Genomic DNA, 20,113 nt, shown 5'->3' on the forward strand with positions numbered 1-20,113 from the left:
AAGCTCCAATGGCGCTTACATCAACTTTCACTAGAGAAAGGTGAAGTAGTAGCCTTATCTTGGCTACTATAAATGTCTTGGCCCCTCATAATCATGGTTTTCTTGGTGGGGCATTGAGAAGTAATGTTTCTTCTTCCAAGACATTTAAAGCACTTTATAGAGCTAGTTTTCTCTTGCATACTAGCCTTAGGGGCTTGCTTTTCTATTGTCTTCCCTTTATCATCTTTGGGCTTAGAAGGTGTCACCCCTAAGATGCCTTGACCTTGGTCTTTCTTTGGATAAGAGTGAGAGCCATAAGATTTTGATGTAGATTTCTTTTTAAGTTGTTGCTCTACCCTTATTTCCCAAACTAAGTTAGTCTCTACATTGTCCTTCCCATGGAAGTATGGGAGGTTAATGTTACCCTCTTGAGGCTTTCGTTCCTTTTCTCTCCTATGGGAGTGAGGTCTAAGATGTGACCTATGCCTTCCTTCGTAATAGTAACGAAGTTCTTCACTTAGGCTCTTACAAGAGTCATGACTACTATAGGTGGCCTATTTTTCTTTTCTCAACTCTTTTAGCATTTTCCTTCTTTCTTCTTCCCTTATTTTCCCCTCTCATCTTGATTTATTTCTACCCTCTCTTTTCCTTTTTCTTTTATTTCTAGTTTTTCTTTCCATAACTTGAGGGAACTTAACTCATCTAAGATTCTAGATAGAGGGTCCTTATGACTAGTACCCTCACCATTAACACTAGATGAATGATGACTCATATTGGTTCCAATGAAAGGCCTTTTTGTTACAAAACTTGAAAGCAACATAGGTAAGTAAATTGTGAATTACAAAATTACAAAACGGGCCTCAATTTTGGTGTTTGTTCTCTCTTTGGTGATTCACTCAATTTGGAGTGCTTCTTATTGCAATAGCTCTTAAGGTGGTTTGCCCCTTGCTTCTTGACTCAAATTCTTCAAGGGATGACACCAATCCTCCTTTCCAATTCCCTATATGGCAACTCACAAACAAGGAAAAAAAGAGACAAGCAATAAACAAAGACCAAAAAATGAAATGAAAGCTAAACCAATAGAGTTTTAACAAGACAAATTTACTAGGATTATTCAACAATTAAAGCAATGAAAAACACGCAAAAGCAAGCTAGAACTCAAAGAGAAACCTAGAATGGCTCTAGAGTAGAGTAAAAAAACTAAAACAATAAGACTCAAGAAACCTCTAGTTTTCGCACTTGCTTTCACAGTAATTTTCAATTGAAATTTCAGAACTAAGATTGGTATAAAGTAGGCACCAATTATAGAACAAATTTCGAGCCAAAACAACAAGCACACTTCCTTTTCACTTTTTTTTCCTGGACATTGATTTTCCTGCCAACTTGTGTGATTTTTCATATTTTTTCCTTTTATCTAAATCACTTGTTTATTTTTTTATAATTTTTTTCCAGATGTACAGAAAATTAAGTAAAAATTTGCAGTGACCAATATGCAGTAATGTTTACAAATTCATATGTTCAAGCTGCTAGCACCAGCGATTTCAACCAAGAAATCAAGAGTAGTGTTTATGTTGCATAAGGCTAGGATAATTACAATTTGGGTTTGCTTATGCTCAAATTTATTGAATAACACAATTAAAGAGAGCTTAAGACTTATTTTGATTCACAAATCCAGCCACAACTCAACACCACAACTCAATTTCTTCATAGGCATCATATAGGAAACTTAGAAAACAAAACAAAGTTCAACAAGACTACTTCTAGGAATTGATTTAGAACATGTTATGAACTAAATAACATGCATGAATTAGACTCAAAATTCAAAATATAATCTAAGAATGACTAGAATACATGAACAAATGTATCTAGAATTCAATCAACAAAATCAAAATTCAACACAAACTTAGAACATAATGTGACAATTATTATGACTAAACATGACTCTAAGACAACATGGATTAAGTGATTTACACTTAGATTTTTGTGTTTTTTTTTTCTAATCAATATTTTGGAAGAAAATTTAGATCTAAAGGTTCATCATAAGAAGATTATGACTGAAAAATGATAGAACCTAAAATCAACACAAAAACATGATTCAAGAGTATATCTATAAAATTTGAACCATAGAAATGCAAGAACAAGTGTAGATCTAAGATTTAATCGGTTTATTTTTTTGAATATACTCTAAACAGCACCAAACCACAAGATAATGGAGGATATACATGGAGAAGAAGATGAAGAACAATGAATTAAAGTGAACTGACCGAACAAAAAGATAGAGGAAGCAAAAGAGCATCACCTAGATGAAGATGCTCTTGATACCACATGATGTTGCTCCATATGGAGCTTGTAGGCCTTGGATCTTCTTCATCAATGGAGTCCTTTGTTTCTTGAAGATGAATGGCAGTAGAATGGAGAAGGAAGAAGGATGATTGGAGATGCTACTTCAAGGAGATGATGAGTTAAGAAGAAGCTCACCACCATAGGAAGCCATGGATAAGAGCTTGAAGCTAGAAGAAGATGAGTGGAGGGAGAGGGAGAGAAGGAGCACAAAATTTTTGTGCCTCAAATGAGGTCTGAACTTTGAAGTGTAATTCTCAAATGATCAAAGTTGAAAAAATGTACACACATGGCCTCTACTTATAGCCTAAGTGTCACACAAAATTGGAGGGAAATTTGAATTTCTATTCAAATTTCACTTGAATTTGAAATTAAATTTGTGGAGCCAAATTTTGGAGCCAAAATTTCACTAATTATGATTAGTGAATTTTAGTTATGTTTCATCCCACTACTCCAAGATCAAGTCCAAGATTCTCCACTATGTATGCTTAGGTGTCATGAGGCATGTAAAGCATGAAATACATGCACAAAGTGTGACTATATGATGTGGCAATGGGGTATAGCAAGCAAATGCTCACCTCCCCCTCTGAAATTTAATTGGATTGGTCTTCTCCCAATTAAATTAAATTTATTTCCCATCACACACATCAAATACTCACTTAATGCATATGAAATTACAAAACTACCCCTAATACAAAAAGCTAGTCTATGTGCCCTAAAATACAAGGGCTGAAAAATCCTACATTTCTTGGGTACCCTACCTACATTATGGAGCCCTAAATACAAGGCCCAAGATAATGAAATCTTAATCTAATATGTGCATAGATAAGTGGGCTCATACTTAGCCCATGGGCCCGAAATCTACCCTAAGGCTCATGAGAACCCTACTTCTCTTGCATCTCTGGCCCAATCTTCTTGGAGTCTTCTATCCAATGCCCTTGGGGGGTAGGATTGCATCAGGTTCCTTCTTTGCATTTTGAATTGTTCTTAAGATATGCAACCTTGGGAGCTCTTCTTGTCTTTTAGCTTTTGCATGCTTTACCAAGCTTGAGAGGGGGTCACCTTAGTGGAAGGTCAAACTTGTTGATTTCCAGGTGCTAGCCAATGGAGAGACATCTTAACAATAGTTGACTACACTGGACGAGCCTATTATGGAGGCGAAAAATGAACTATTACATCTTTATATCAATGGCCCTTAAGATATGCAGACTAAGAGGGTAGGCAATGGCTTGATCTCTTAAGTACATTTGTTCATGCAGTTTACCAAGAGATGAACGGTCTTCTTAAGAGAGATTAAGATCAGCTAGATGCATTGCTAAAAGTTTTGTGATTGGCATCCACATATGCACCTTTTCTTGAAACTCGTTCTTTGGGGGCTCCACTTCTTGCAAAGGGTCCCTTCTATGTTTTCCAAACAGATCCCTAGAGATGTTGTTTTGGGAGCTCTTTTTGTCTTTTAACTTTTAAAGACTTCTCCATTACTTTTAAAGACAAACTCATTGATGAGTACCAGATGCAAGCCAGTGAGGAGGCATCTTGATAACATTAGGCTGCATTGGACGAGTCCATTGTGGAAGAGGAAGATGAACTATGGCATTTGTTGGTAGAGCCTTAAAGGCCATAGATGGAGTGTGCTTAGAGTCATGCTTCGTCCATGTAGGTGGTTGGACATTGATGGTTTCCCTTGCAACAGGTTCAAAATATATAAACTCAAAGTATGGGGTTTTAGGTGTAGGATTACTGTTAATGAATACTAGAGGAAACCTCTGAGCATCTTTTAAAGGTTCCCTTGGAGAAACCCTTCTGAATCTCTCTAGATGAACGTGTGATGGAGGTGGATGCAGTTGTGTAAAGGAAACATATTTTCAGAGAGGAGATAGGAGTGTCGTTTGTGGACTCACTACCTGATGATGATAAGGCTTTGTCCTTTTTATTTCTAGTGAAGGAGACTGCCCACTCCTTGTTACTAATCCTGGGGTTGGATTTGGTTGCCCTTGTCTTGATATGTCTTTGTATCCTAGAGGGGATGACATATACCCATGGTTTAGAGGCTGGTTGGACTTTCTTATCCCTTTTTGGGGTAGGAGAAACCAAGGCAACTGCTTTCCTCTTTTGAAGGACTACTTGTAGAAGGTCTTCGTCTTCTTCATCAGTTTCACTTAAGTCTTTCCACCTTTGTGGGACTGAGGTTGTAGCCGTTGGACGCACAAGGGTGGATGCAATAGATAGCTTATATCTTTTCTTCACCATATGCTCCCTGACAAGTAGTTCTTCCTCCTTTTCTTCTTTTTGGGATTTCGTCCTTGTTTTCTTTCTCTTCAGTTGCTCAACCATAATCTTCTTTATCTTTTTAGAGATACCAAAGTTGTTCAGACCTTGATCTTAATCAATAATGGCTTTGGTTAGCCTCTTTTGCTTCCTCTTATTGATGGCATCTAAAACCACCTAAAGATCCCCCTTTTGACTTTGTTCTAAAGCAACCTTCATAGCTTTTAAGTTAGTCTTGCTAAATTGTTGTTGTTTAGCAACAACTGAACCCTTGGCTATTAGGGTTTGCTTAGAGTCTTTGTCTATCTTGTTGAAAACGTGATACACACCTTGATCCCACAACATCTTGTTGAAGAAAACAACATAATAAATGTCGTCCATACCACATAAGCCCTTCAGGTTTCTCAATATGTTGATCTAGATGGTGTTTGGCAGGTCAAAGGTGTAACACCCTGAAATTTACATCTCAATTTATTTTTCTACGCGTGTAAAATTGCACTATTAAAGACTACACAGTGGAAATTTTGAATTGTGTAATTTAATTGTATGTTTGGGTGATTTAAATTATTCTCTTTATGATATTAATTGTATAAGTTTAGTGTTATATTTATTTTTTTAGTGCAAATAATTTATTCAGTGAGTTGGCAGAAATTTAGAAACTACATGAATAAAAATTTCTTATATAGTGAAATTGCACTGCTGATCGAGGCCGTACCCGAATCAAATAAACATGAAAATGCAGTAACTAGGAAGTGATCCTAGGTCGTTTCCCAACAAGCAGTGACAAACCAAATGTTCATAATATACTTGCAGTAACAGTAACGATTGGGGGGGGGTTGGTTGTTTGGTAATTAAAGAGCAGAACAAGTAAACTGGAATACGAAACTAATAATATTAAAAACGGGTTGTTTCCTCTGATTCAGAAGCCATTCTCTTATCCTGGGTTATGGAGAATTCGTCCCTAACAGTCAACCACTTAATCCAACCCTATTTCAATTTACTAAGCGAAAATCAACTTAGGGTTTTCAATACATGATTAGGCACCACATACATCAGTTAGCCCTTCGTCCATTAAGCATGAACGCAAGTTAGGCTCAGAGGCAATTAATCGAACACGAAGCGTGCACTGATTAATATTCACGAAATTGGGATAACTGGTGAAGGGAAACTACCAGGAAACCACATTACAAGCGAAACCTCAAAGAGAGTTGGGCTTCGTCCTCAAAAGGAAACAACACCAGAAAATCTAGCCTTCCATGGATTCAAACAGAAAACGCAAATGAAACATGAAACAGAAACATAAATGAACAGAAACTTAAATGAACAGAAACGTAAATGAACAGAAACGTAAATGAAAGTAGAAGAAGAAGCACGAATGAACTCGTAATTAGAAGCAGAAAACGGAAATTTGCATTAAGAACGAAAATTGTAACAAGGGAACAGAAAAACGTGAAAACCTAAAACCAAAGCTCTGAATAATGAAAATAGCATAACCGAATGCCTTGCACGAATCCCAAGGCTGCTATTTAAAAAGAGTCACTCAAAGTCACTGGGCCCTATTACAATACTCTGGCCCAAAACGAAATAAACACTGAACAACATAAAATAAAATTGTGAAATTTCCTAATTAGAAATTAACTAAGGTAAGCGCTGCTTTATTTGCCCTCTTCAAGTCCATAACCAAAATCCGGATTAAGCCCAATGTTTCATTAATTCCTGAAATTAGATTAAAAACATCAAATTAGCTCAATGAGCCCAAATAATAAAACTGCCTGATTAATTGACAATTAAGACCAATCAGTAATTAAAATGGTGCAAAAAGGGTTTAGAAAATACAAGAAAATGATGGCACATCAACCGCGCACTGAGCGACAATGTAATTTAACTCTGTGTGAGGATCACTCTGGGTACACATATTCTTAGGGAGATTAACGCAACAACCTAGGCATTAAGATAAGATTTATTAGTTTTGTAAAAAACAAAAATACCTATTTTTGGCAAATCCTATCCCTTCCACTTTTGCTAGTTTTGCAAAAAGCAAAACTAACTATCTATGGCATGGAGTGGTACATTCAAAATGGCAACAAAGGGGACCATTCAAGTGTCACAAAGCCTTGTGAATTTAAGCATACACCGTAGCTTATTGGTATTTGTGAGAAAAAAATCTATTGGAGCCTTCATCCCTTCATTTTGCATGAATTCCATCTTGAGGGAGTGCAGTTAGTTGTGCTTCTTCTTCTTCCAAGTTTGTTCCTAGTGTTCTTGAGCCTTTGAGTCATCAAGCTTAGGTAAATGAGCTCCATTCTTCATCGTAGACTTGATTTCTCTTCAATCTCTTGTTCTAGCTTCTGTAATAACTTGAAACTATCATTTTGTTTTAATCATGAAGGGAAACTTTGAAAAAACTAAATGTTTTTCATTCTCCTTCAAGATTTCATGAGTTCATCAAGGGGTAGTGGGGGTCTCTACAACTCATGAACCATATGCTTGTTGTTGAACTTCCTTGAACATGTTGCTTTGAAATCTATCATGAATTTGGGCTGAGAGTTACAGTAGTATAGACTATTTTTATTAAAGTTTTGACCTCAAAAATGAATTTTCTAGGTTTGAAAATGTGGGTAGCATATAAGATTTGTGAAAATCTGAGTCCCTGAGCACTAAAAACAAGTTAGGAGCAAAACTTTGAAAAACTGAGCGACAAAGTGATTTTAGATAGTAGATAGCTTAATTTTGGAATCCATGCCTCTATATAAATTATCTTAGAATTGTTTATTTTCTAGAACTACTGATTTATTTTCTATTATATTCCTGAGATAACTGCATGTTCAAATGACTAATGCATGTTCTAAAATTGTAATGATTCTCTACTAATAAAATTATTGAAATGTGTGCCTGTATTATATTATTATGATTATTAAATGATAAGATCAGCAGAGTGTGAACTCCGAAAATTATTTCTGTGCCATGTAAATTTATTTATTTTTTTTATTTTTTTTTATAATATATATATATATAATCCTGCCTAGGGTAGCTTTGCTATTCTTAGCCGGTCCCAAGCCCGGATAAAAGGAGAGGGTTGTGTTAGGCTTTCGACAGCCAACGTTAAACTTTGTCGAATCTCTATGACATGGATCAATTACGTAATAATGTGAATGCTAGGTCGTTGCCCGGAAGCAACGCGCTGTATGGCTCGAGTACAGTGTCAAAAGAGCAAGGGCCGCTGCATCGCCGCCCGGATGTAGTGAAAAGTAAGCAAGGGTTCCCACATTTTCGTGAACGGGTGTGGGTAAAGAAGCTAGTTCATGACAGGAGGATTCGCTTTGGTACATGGAATATAGGCACACTTACTGGAAAATCTATGGAAATAGTGGATGTTATGGTGAGGAGGAAGATCAATTTTATGTGCCTACAAGAAACTAAGTGGACAGGTGAAAAAGCGAAAGAATTAGACAGCTCGGGATTTAAGCTATGGTATACGGGAAAAATCAGATCAAGAAATGGGGTAGGGATTATTGTGGACAAGGAGTGGAAGAAGGATGTCGTGGATGTAAGAAGAGTAGGAGATCGTATCATAGTCTTAAAATTGGTAGTGGGACAGGAAACCTTTAATGTTATTAGTGGGTACGCACCTCAGGTTGGGTTAGCATAACACTTTAAGGTAAAATTTTGGGAGGATCTAGAAGGGGTACTTCAGGATATACCCCAAGGAGAGAAAGTTTTCCTAGGAGGGGATCTCAATGGACATGTAGGTAGCGTGGCTAGAGGTTTTGAGGGGGTGCATGGGGGTTTTGGCCTAGGGGAGATGAATGGGGAGGGTAAATCCATCTTGGAGTTTTCGGAGGCTTTGGATCTTTCTATAGCCAATACATGGTTTAAGAAAAGAGAGGAACATCTTATCACTTACAAAAGTGGAGGGACATGTTCTCAGATAGATTTCTTCCTTATCAGGAAGTCTGATAGGAAGTATTGCTTGAACTGTAAAGTTATCCCGGGAGAGAGCTTGACTACCCAACATAGAGTTTTGGTTATGGATGTAAGAATTAGAAATAGGGCAAAGAGAAGAAGTCCTCTGGTAGCACCAAGGATCAAATGGTGGCACTTGAAGGGTGAGAAACAAGGAATCTTCCAACAAAAGATATGGGAGGGTTGGTGTGGACAATCACAAGGAAGTGCAAATGATATGTGGAACAAGATGTCCCAAGAGATTATTAAAGTGGCTAAAGAGACGTTGGGTGAATCTAGAGGTTTTGGACCTAGGGGTAAAGAATCGTGGTGGTGGAATGAAAATGTTCAGAGCAAAGTTAGAGTAAAAAAGGAGTGTTTCAAGGAGTGGTCTAGGTGTAGAAATTCTGAAACTTGGGATAAGTATAAGATAGCTAGAAATGAAACCAAAAAGGCGGTGAGTGAGGCAAGAGCCCAAGCTTTTGACGGACTATACCAAGCTCTAGGAACCAGGGACGGAGAAAGATCTATATATAGGCTTGCTAAGGGTAGAGAGAGGAAGACTAGAGATTTGGATCAAGTAAAGTGTGTTAAGGATGAAGAAGGCAAAGTCTTAGTGCATGAAAAAGATATCAAGGAAAGGTGGAAGGCGTATTTCCACAACTTATTTAATGATGGATATGGATATGACTCTAGCAGTCTAGACACAAGAGAAGAGGACCGGAACTATAAGTACTATCGTCGGATTCAGAAACAGGAAGTAAAGGAAGCGTTGAAAAGAATGAGTAATGGTAAGGCGGTGGGGGCCAGACAACATACCTATTGAAGTGTGGAAAACTCTTGGAGATAGAGGTCTTGAGTGGCTCACCGAACTCTTTAACGAAATTATGAGGTCAAAACGCATGCCGGAGGAATGGAGGAGAAGCACGTTAGTGCCAATCTATAAGAACAAGGGGGATATACAAAATTGTGCAAATTATAGGGGAATCAAGCTCATGAGTCATACCATGAAATTATGGGAAAGAGTGATCGAACGGAGATTAAGAAAGGAGACTCAAGTTACTGAGAATCAATTTGGTTTCATGCCGGGAAGGTCGACCATGGAAGCGATTTATTTATTACGGCGGGTGATGGAGCAATATCGCATGGCCCAACAAGACTTGCACTTGATTTTTATTGACTTGGAGAAAGCGTATGATAGAGTGCCTAGAGAGATTTTGTGGAAAGCTCTAGAGAAGAAAGGGGTTAGGGTTGCATATATTCGAGCTATCCAAGATATGTATGATAGGGTATCGACTAGTGTTAGGACACAGGATGGAGAGTCAGACGATTTTCCCATCACAATTGGTTTACATCAAGGGTCAACCCTTAGCCCCTACCTTTTTACCTTAATTCTGGATGTCCTCACGGAACAAATCCAAGAGATAGCGCCGAGATGCATGCTTTTTGCAGATGACATAGTCCTCCTTGGAGAGTCGAGGGAGGAGTTGAATGAGAGGTTGGAAACTTGGAGACGAGCTCTAGAAACACATGGCTTTCGCCTAAGCAGAAGCAAATCGGAGTATATGGAATGTAAGTTCAACAAAAGAAGGAGGGTTTCTAACTCAGAGGTGAAAATAGGAGACCATATTATCCCTCAAGTCACACGGTTTAAATATCTTGGGTCTGTAATACAGGATGATGGGGAAATTGAAGGGGATGTGAATCATCACATTCAAGCAGGATGGATGAAATGGAGAAAAGCATCGGGGGTGTTATGTGATGCAAAGGTACCGATCAAGCTAAAGGGAAAGTTTTATCGGACTGCGGTAAGACCGGCGATTTTGTACGGAACAGAATGTTGGGCGGTCAAGAGCCAACATGAGAATAAAGTAGGTGTAGCGGAGATGAGGATGTTGCGGTGGATGTGTGGTAAGACTCGACAGGATAAAATTAGAAACGAAGCTATTAGAGAGAGGGTTGGAGTAGCGCCTATTGTAGAGAAGATGGTGGAAAATAGACTTAGGTGGTTTGGGCATGTAGAGAGAAGACCGGTAGACTCTGTAGTGAGGAGAGTAGACCAGATGGAGAGAAGACAAACAATTCGAGGCAGAGGAAGACCCAAAAAGACTATAAGAGAGGTTATCAAAAAGGATCTCGAAATTAATGGTTTGGATAGAAGTATGGTACTTGATAGAACATTATGGCGGAAGTTGATCCATGTAGCCGACCCCACCTAGTGGGATAAGGCGTTGTTGTTGTTGTTGTTGTTGTATAATATATATATATATATATATATATATATATATATATATATATATATATATATGTTTGCATATTTTAATTTTTATTTGTACATGTTGTGGTTTGGGTCTTGGGGTGTTCGACCCTCAACAAATTGTTTGTTATATTTGCTTAGATGGTTATAATTACAACCATTATAATGTGCGATTGTTTGTGTGTGACAAGTGGTTCTACCACTTAGGGGCTACGAGTGGTTCCCTGAGAGTAGAATGTAGGCCTGAGTCATGTCTTTGTTTCTTGTTTGCTAGTTTGTACGTATTCATGATGTATGTGGTACGAGGACTGTGCACACGATGCGGTGGCAAGATTCAAGAAGACTTGACATAGAGTAAAAGAACTAGTGGTTCTATTTCCTTCTATGAGAAGGTGAGGTTGCGTTGAGGAAGTGGATGATGGACATAAATACATTGGGGTGTAGTGGGCGAAGAGGTTCAAAGAGCCTAAGGGAATTAGCAAGTGGTGACTACCCGACATTTGGTGCACGCTTTTGGTGCAGGTAACTCACAAGCCTTACTTTGCTACTCTGGATGAGCTACAAGATTATGCTTTTTGAGTTGGGTGATGAGGGGTCAGTAAATGATGTATCTGTATGTAGAGATCATTCTCGATTGTCATCCACATCATTCTATAACTACATGTAGTGGTTATGTAGATTGTATGTCTTAATTTTGTTTTACTATTTCTTGTTGTTTGTGCTGTTTGAGGAAAAGAGGACTCACCCCTACAACCAACATCTTTTAGGTACTAATGATGCCAAGTGCACCAAGGCATATGGAGGCTCAGTGTAGCTCGCAAAGAAAGCGGGTATGGCCCTGAATCGTAATGTGGACAACACGTTACACCTATTATACTCGAGTCCATGTAGTGCAAGCTAATAGATCGAATACAGTGTGCATTTAGAGCACCTAGTGGTGGTTATAGAAAACCGAGGTGACCATTCAAACATATCATTCAAGGAAATAGAGGAGTATTGGAAACTATTGAGGCAATTGGAACTGATGTCTAAGGAAGAGAGTGACAATTCTTCTGAGGACAAGTCTTTGTTAGTTCTGTACTTCTAGTATGATAAGTGGTCTTCTCTGGTCCTAGTTTCTTTACTGTTTTGATGTATTTTGAGTGATATTTTCTCTATAGACATGTATTTTGTTTTAGTAAAGATAAAAAATGTATTTTGTTTATTATCACACTATTATGGCTCTATCTGTGTATTTCTCTATGACACTACCAGTTTTATTTTGTTTGTATGGAAACTGAATTACTCTACATCTATATTTATTTTAATTCGATGCAACTATTTAGCATTTTCCGACTATCGCATTTTGTTTTGTTTTGTTTTGTTTTTAAACAATATAGGAAGATGTTTTTATTATTTATAAGTAACGGCTACAAAAAAGTGACACATGTTTCTAAAATAAATTAAATCAAAGCATTCTCAAGTGTCGCAACTTACCCTTCGACGGGAGGGCGACACGTGACTCGCGGGTGCGTGTTCCAAGAAAGGAATACGCGCGGAGTCGCCACCAACGTTTATTTGAGAAAAACTAGAAAAGACGTGATCTACGAACTTTAAGTGAAAGGTTCGGGAGTTGTATTTACGCAAGGGGAAGGTATTAGCACCCCACACATCCGTCACAAGAGACGACAACCTTTAATCAAATGTGCAAATATGACTTCAATTTATGTTATCTTCCTTTTTTACGTTCTTATGTCTTTTTTTATGCCTTTTTATATTTCTATCTTTTTGTGCTCGACAAGGGCGTTTCCCTTTCCTCCTAAGTATTCCTCAATTGTGATGAGAAAATCAGACCTACGTAGTTCTTTTGTGAACAAAGTATTTACGTTCTTATCTTTTTTACAAAATATGTTTTTATTGAATGAAAGGTCATTAAGGCGTTGGACCATTAGACAATCTTTCAATTCTTTTGAAAAATGGGAAAACATTAAGGCATTGGACCATTAATGATTTCTTTATTTTTGAAAGAGGTAACAAAGTTACGTATTGATTTTAGGCTTTTTAGAAATCTACACTTAACCAATAAAAGCGGAAAAGACCATTTCAAGGCGTTGGACCTTTGAAAATGACTTTTTTAGGCGATGATAAAAGTTTGGTTTATGAATTGAGTTTAGCCTTAGTTTCACTTTGGTTATTAGTCGATTCGATTTAAGAAAGAGAAATCTCAAAGAGAAACGTCCGATTGATTTTTTTGTTTTATTTTACTAAAAGATATTTTTTGATTATTATATTATTATTTTACCTCTTTTTGGTTTCCAACGTGGTTACGGTATGACCGAACGGTCGGATTTCATTTTAACAGAAAATAACGGATATTACAATTCAAATGATCGGTGGAAATTTATTTTATTTTTTGATTAGGCGAGAAAATGACTTAAGTAAATGACTAAAGCACGTTTAAAGGGGGTACGGAAAGTAAATGAAATGAAAATAAAAGTACGCGAACACAAATGAGAACCACTAAGGGTACATAGAATGAATTGAAAAGTTCAATTTTGGGAACTTACCGGTTGAAGACCGAAGAACGACGAAGAACGAACGAAGAACGTCGAAGAACGGTTGAAAATCTTTGCGAAATCACCCACGCAAACGTTACAGAAGCGCCTCGGCTTGGATTTTCTTCACGGAAACAATTTTTTTCACTAATTTCAAGTGATCTCGAAATACCAGGAGGGCTGAACATTTTTCTCCTTCACTCCTCCCCCTATTTATAGGAAAATAGGGGAGGAGCTTTCCACCCAGATCGCCCAGGCAAGCTAGGTTGCTTCCTCCAGAAGCAACCGCCTTCTAGAGGAACATCCTGGAAGGCCCAAGTGGGCTTGGTTGCTATTTGCACCCCAATTTTTACTAAGTACACCCCCTTGCCTTTTTTTGGTGATTCTTTTTTCGTAACGTTACGAAACTTTACGAATTTCATAACGACACTTGTTTTCTTTCCGTAAGGTTACGAAACCTTACAGGCCATGTAATTACTCCTTTTTTAGCTTTCGGAATGTTACGGAAACCCACAGATTGCGTAACAATACTTCCTTTTGATTTTCGACATGTTACAGAATTTCACGGATTGCATAACAATGATTCCTTTTGATTTTCGGCATGTCTCGGAACTTCACAAATTGCCTAACGATGGGTGCCAAGTACCTCGAAGTGGTCAAACGAAAGTTGCATGCCACCAACCAATGGTCCCCGGACGAAATTAGGGTATGACAGTTGCCCCTCTTTACTTGTCTTTTATTGGAGATCTCTCTGCATGCAACTGACTCGCTGTCCTTGGATGACAAAGGCGCAGAATTTGTCTATGCGCATTTACCACCCAACATGCTGCTCTTGAATGATAAAGGTAAAAATGCGGGACCAACTGGTTCCCGCATGTCATCGGGCCCGCCGCCTCTGGATGACAAAAGGTGCAGAAGACGACGTTAGTCTCTGCGTGCTATTATGCTTTGAGTCTTAGAGATAGCAAAAAAAATTTTAAACGGATAACCACTCGGGTATCTCCGCATGTCACGTGACTCCAGTGTCAGTATGACAGAAATTGTCTGCCCGGAAGATGACGTAAATCTCCGCGTGTCAACGGACTTGTTGGCCGCGATTGACAAAGGGTGCAGAAGACGACGTTAGTCTCTGCGTGCTATCATGCTTTGAGTCTTAGAGATAGCAAAAAAATGTTTAAACGGATAACCACTCGGGTATCTCCGCATGTCACGTGACTCCAGTGTCAGTATGATAGAAATTGTCTGCACGAAAGATGACGTAAATCTCCGTGTGTCAACGGGCTTGTTGGCCGCGATTGACAAAGGTTGCAGAAGACAACGTTAGTCTTTGCGTGCTATCATGCTTTGAGTCTTAGAGATAGCAAAAGAAAGTTTAAACAGATAACCACTCGGGTATCTCCGCATGTCACGTGACTCCAATGTTAGTATGACAGAAATTGTCTGCACGCAAGATGACGTAAATCTCCGCGTGTCAACGGGCTTGTTGGCCGCGATTGACAAAGGGTGCAGAAGACGACGTTAGTCTCTGCGTGCTATCATGCTTTGAGTCTTAGAGATAGCAAAAGAAAGTTTAAACGGATAACCACTCGGGTATCTCCGCATGTCACGTGACTCCAGTGTTAGTATGACAGAAATTGTGGGGCGGCCGACAAAAGCGAGGCTCTTGCTCCTATGTATCCTCAATGTGGAACTCAGACCTACGTAGTTCTAGATAACTTGTGAGACTAAAAATAGTCTCGGTGTTTTCTTCACTAAAATGCGAACATGCTTTAGTAAAGAGACAAAACTTCCAACTAATCAGAGCAACATATGCTTTTCGGATGAAAAACAATGTGTCTACCGGGGAAGGAGAGTATGCTGATGAAATTTTCTCGTAACCATAAATGAGATTTTAGATGTTTAGCATTTCGCTTCTAAATGACCATTTAGAGGAAACACTGGGTCCAACAAAAATAGAAGAAAATCACTCAAAGTGTATCAATCTCACATAGGTAAGTGTTTCATCCTAATTCCGAACCATAGATATGTCATGACTTGATTTTGCAAATCATTTCCTATCAAATCAAAGATTACATGCGTGATCATGGATCAATAGGACTTTTCTTGGGGAATGGTGTTTTTTGGTGGGAACTTTGGCTTTGAGTGTTTTTGGCCTTTTCCTTTTCTATTTTTGTTTAGTGTGAGGCGAACAAGTCACCGACGCACAGGATTTTGGTTGGCAATCAAAGGAAGAGGACCACTTCAGGTCGTGGTTTCCCCTTTTTTTTTGTTTACTTGGTAGTAACTCTGTATTTGTTCAGATGTTGTCTGGTCCAAAAGACCTTTCTGCATATTTCTTCTGTTTTCTTTCGATCCTTGATCGGAAATTTTCTTTCCTTTCTTTTTTTTTGCTTTCTCTCAATCTTTGATTGGGAATTTTCTCCTTTTGCTTTCTTTCGATCTTTGATCGAGAACTTTCTTTTCTTCTTTTCTCTTCTTTTCTTTTTTTGTTTTCTTTTGAGGGAAAGGTTTACGGTGAGTTGGGATTTTGGCTCAAGGCTTGTAGAACGGCTGGACATGATATATGTCAGGGTTTGGTTTGGTTCAGGGATAAAAGGGGATGTCCCACATTATTTCCATGACACAAATGCAACAATGATGATTTGGAAATTTTATGCAAAACTAGTCGTGCATGCACCTATGTGGACACTCAAGTGTCGAAATTTTTTTGGTCATGTGATGCTAGGGCTCATAATTCATTTTCTCTATTTTAGTCAACCCAGTATTTCCAAAATATGTTCTTCTATCAATTTGTGCATTCATCTGAGTCTATCTTGGGTGTTCGAAAAACTTTTCACAGCATTTACCCTTCAAATGTGTACACACATTTTTTTTTCAAAAACTGGTTATGATCAATGAATTTTTTTCAAAGAAAAGTTGGAAGTCATCTATTTTCAAAAGCATGTTGGTTTTTTAGCTAGACAATTTATTTTTATTTTCTTTTTTATCATTTGTTTATTTCTTTTTCTTGTTTGTTTTTGTTTTTCCCCTTTTTTTTCATGAGGTATTTTGCTACCTAAACACGTGTATATTTTTGTGAGGTATTTTTGCTATATACATGCATATCCAAGGTATCTTGCTACCTAAACATACATATATATGTTTTGTGAGATATTTTTGTTATATACATCCATATCCAAGGTATCTTGCTACCTAAACATACATACAAATATTTTGTGAGGTATGACTACCTTCTGAGCTTGTGCTTGTTTTATTTAAATTCCTAGGATCATGAGCAACTAGGTGCGTCCTACTATAAAAAGTGATCAAATAACAAGCATAGATTCAAAAGGTACTAGGTTGCCTCCTAGTAGCACTTCTTTAATGTCTTGAGCTGGACGCATGATGACTTGTCGGTCACGGACCTAGTACTTTGCTTACCTTTGGCTTTGGACTTGGTCGCCTATTGGTCGGCCATGTGTCGTAGGCAATACTCTAACCTTTTTGTGGATGAGCTGAGGGGCTCTGGAGGTGGTGGCGGTGCATTTGTTGCCTGTTGCTGGCCATCCCTAGGATGTTGTGGTGTTTGGAAACCCTAGGACCCTGTTGGACTTCGTTGGGTCCACAGGGTGTCCTGCGGGCGCGACCCCTTGCTGGGGGGGATGGGCATCCTGTAGGACTAACAGAGGCCTGTAACCAGAGCTGGAAACCCCAGGGCCCTGTCGGACTCCTCCGGGTCCACTGGGTGTCTTGCGGGCGCGATCCCTGCAAACAATAGATGACATCAGAGATCAGTTGAGCGATGTGCATACTTACCTGTGTCACGATGGCATGACCTTTCTTGGGGGGACGGGCACCCTGTAGGACTGACAGAGGCTCGTAACTAAAGCTGGAAACCCTAGGGTCCTGTTGGGCTCCTCCGGGCCCACTGGGTGTCTTGTGGGCGCTACCCCTACAAATAATAGATGGCATCAGAAATCAGTTTAGCCACATGCATACTTACCTACGTCGGAACGACACAGACCAACTGATACTTCCACAGGGGGAGATCGACATTGTGGTCGTTGGGCGGAATGTTGCTAAGAAGCAACGTCATCCATATCTGTGTAAGAGTGGTCATGTTGGTGTGCATGATCCACACTCATCACCTTGTAGTAGCACGGGTGAAACCTTGCCCCGATATGCACAGTAGCTGCGCGATAGCCTTCCTCTAGTTGTGCTCACACAGTTGGCCCTCCTTTGAGATCCAAGGGGTGGCCCGGGAAAAAGAATGGTTGAAGGGAAATTACTGGTCCCTTAACCGGGAGCCCAAGTCTTGGTTAAGCATTAAGGGCAGAGGACCTTAAATCCTCTTAAGGTGTGGATATGGAGCCCACTGAAAGTGAGGACACGTAGCCATCAAAAGACGAGGGAGAGCGCAGCCCTCCGAAGGCGAGGACGTGTCGCCCTCTAAAGGCGAGAGCGTGTAGCCTTCTGAAAAGGGGGGCTTGTAGTCCTCTGAAGGCGAGGGTGTGTAGCCCTCTGAAGGAGAGGACGTGTAGTCCTCTCAAGGGGAGGACATATAGTCCTTTGAAGACGAGGGTGTGCAGCCCTTCGAAGGCAAGGACGTGTAGTCCACTCAAGGCGAGAACGTCTAGTCCTCTGAAGGTGAGGGCGTGTATCCCTTTGAAGGCGAGGACGTGTAGTCCTCTGAAGGTGAGGGTACTAGTACCCAAGGGTCCATCCTTATGAGAAAGCAAGAGATCGACTCATCGAGAGAGCCGGTCATCCCAAATCCAAAAGATTAGATGTAGGAAATCTATGTAGTTAACATGATGTTTAGTGATGCAAATGCATGCAACCTTTGTTGTGAAATTTGGTAAATGCGGACTTCATATGAAACAATGCAATGTAATGGAATGTTCATAACATTATTTCCCTATTTTGTGATTTTTATTTTGATTTAATTTTTTGGAAAACACAGATTGACTATCCTTTTGAAAGAGGTGATAATTCATGCAACCTTGTCCTATCTTTTGCAAATATTTTCGGGAACTCCCTCAGAGTATATGTTCTGTTTGATTTAGTCACTTGACCATTTTGGAGTGGCGGCAATGGAGTCGTTTGACGTTTAATCAATCCATTAAAATTTCAAGGCTTGTCCCCCCTTTTTAAAAACATTGACGGGTGAGAACTTTTGATCTGCCCCTATGTTCACTTGATGCTCATGCACGATGCCCCTCATTGCCCCAGTGTAAGGCTTTGAGGTACCCATTGTTGTTTTGCTTTTCACAACCTTGTGGCAAACCCTGAAGGGCCTCTGCTGGTCATTCGGGGTTCCCGTCACACCTAGTAAGGTGATCCGACCGCCGATCACCCGGGTTTCATTGAGAAGTATTGCACTCCTAGGCAGGCACATGGGAATGCACCACAGGCCGCAGATGCCCATGATCAATGCTGGAAACCCCTGGCGGGTGGCATACCTTGATTGGTTTCTGCCTTCAGCTTAGTCCCGACATCTGACCACGACCTAAGATGATTCTGCCCCTGTTATCACAAAACATGCATGCGTATGTGTATGTATGAATGCTTTCAAATGCAACGAGCCGGCTAGGTTCAGCTTTAATTAAGCGCTTTGGGGCATCCCGTGGACTGAGCGAAAGGGCTCAGGCTATCATAGACTGCACATGGTTTAAAGCACAAAGTGAGGACTGAAGCCTCAAACTCCCATTCTCTTCTTTTTAGAAGACCGTGATGAGAAAATTACAGCAGATAGGAATCCCTGGGGGAAACCAAGAAGAACACACAAAAATAAAAGAACATGCAGCTACATCCTTAATTGCCCCATATTATAAGCATAGTATTGCATGACAACATCAGAGTTCACGGGTGAAGGTAGCTCCTCGCCATCCATGTTGGTAAGCACCAGGGCCCCTCCGGAAAAAGACCTTTTCACAACGAAAGGCCCCTCGTAGTTCGGGGCCCACTTCCCTCGATTATCTTTAACAGTGTGGGACATCTTTTTCCGCACAAGGTCCCCCTCATGGAACTTGCACAAGCGTACCTTCTTGTTGAACAAATTCTTCATTCTTTGTTGATACAGGCGCCCATGGCTCATGGCCGTCAAGCGCTTACCTTCAATAAGGTTGAGTTGGTCATAGCATGTTTGAGCCCACTCTGATTCTTCTAAGCCCGATTCTGCTAGTATCCTCTAGGAAGGGATCTCTACTTCAAATGGGAGTACCGCTTTCATTCCATAAACCAAGGAATACGGTGTTGCCCCAGTAGAAGTTCGTACTAAAGTTCGGTATCCATGCAAGGCAAAAGGCAACATCTCATGCCAATCTTTGTATGACACTGTCATCTTCTGAATAATTTTCTTAATATTCTTGTTGGCTGCTTCCACGGCTCCGTTCATCTTTGGCCGATAGGGCGTGGAGTTGTGATGCCGGATTTTGAAATCCGCACACATTTCCTGCATCATCTTGTTATTTAGGTTGGTGCCATTGTCAGTAATGATCTTCCTAGGGAGTTCGTACCGACAAATCAGCTCCCTCTTTATAAACCTGACCACTACACTCCTCGTGACATTGTTGTAAGAAGCTGCTTTGACCCATTTGGTGAAATAATCTATCGCCACAAGAATGAAACGATGATCGTTCGAAGCCTTAGGCTCGATGGCCCCGATGACGTCTATTCCCCACATGGAAAAAGGCCAAGGGGCGGACATGATATTCAGAGGATGTGGCGGAGCATTGACATTGTCCGCGAACGCTTGAGATTTATGGAATTTCCTTATATGGATGCAGGAATCACTTTCCATGGTGAGCCAATA

This window comes from Glycine soja, chromosome 20, assembly GCF_004193775.1.
Source record: "Glycine soja cultivar W05 chromosome 20, ASM419377v2, whole genome shotgun sequence".
NCBI lineage: Eukaryota > Viridiplantae > Streptophyta > Magnoliopsida > Fabales > Fabaceae > Glycine > Glycine soja.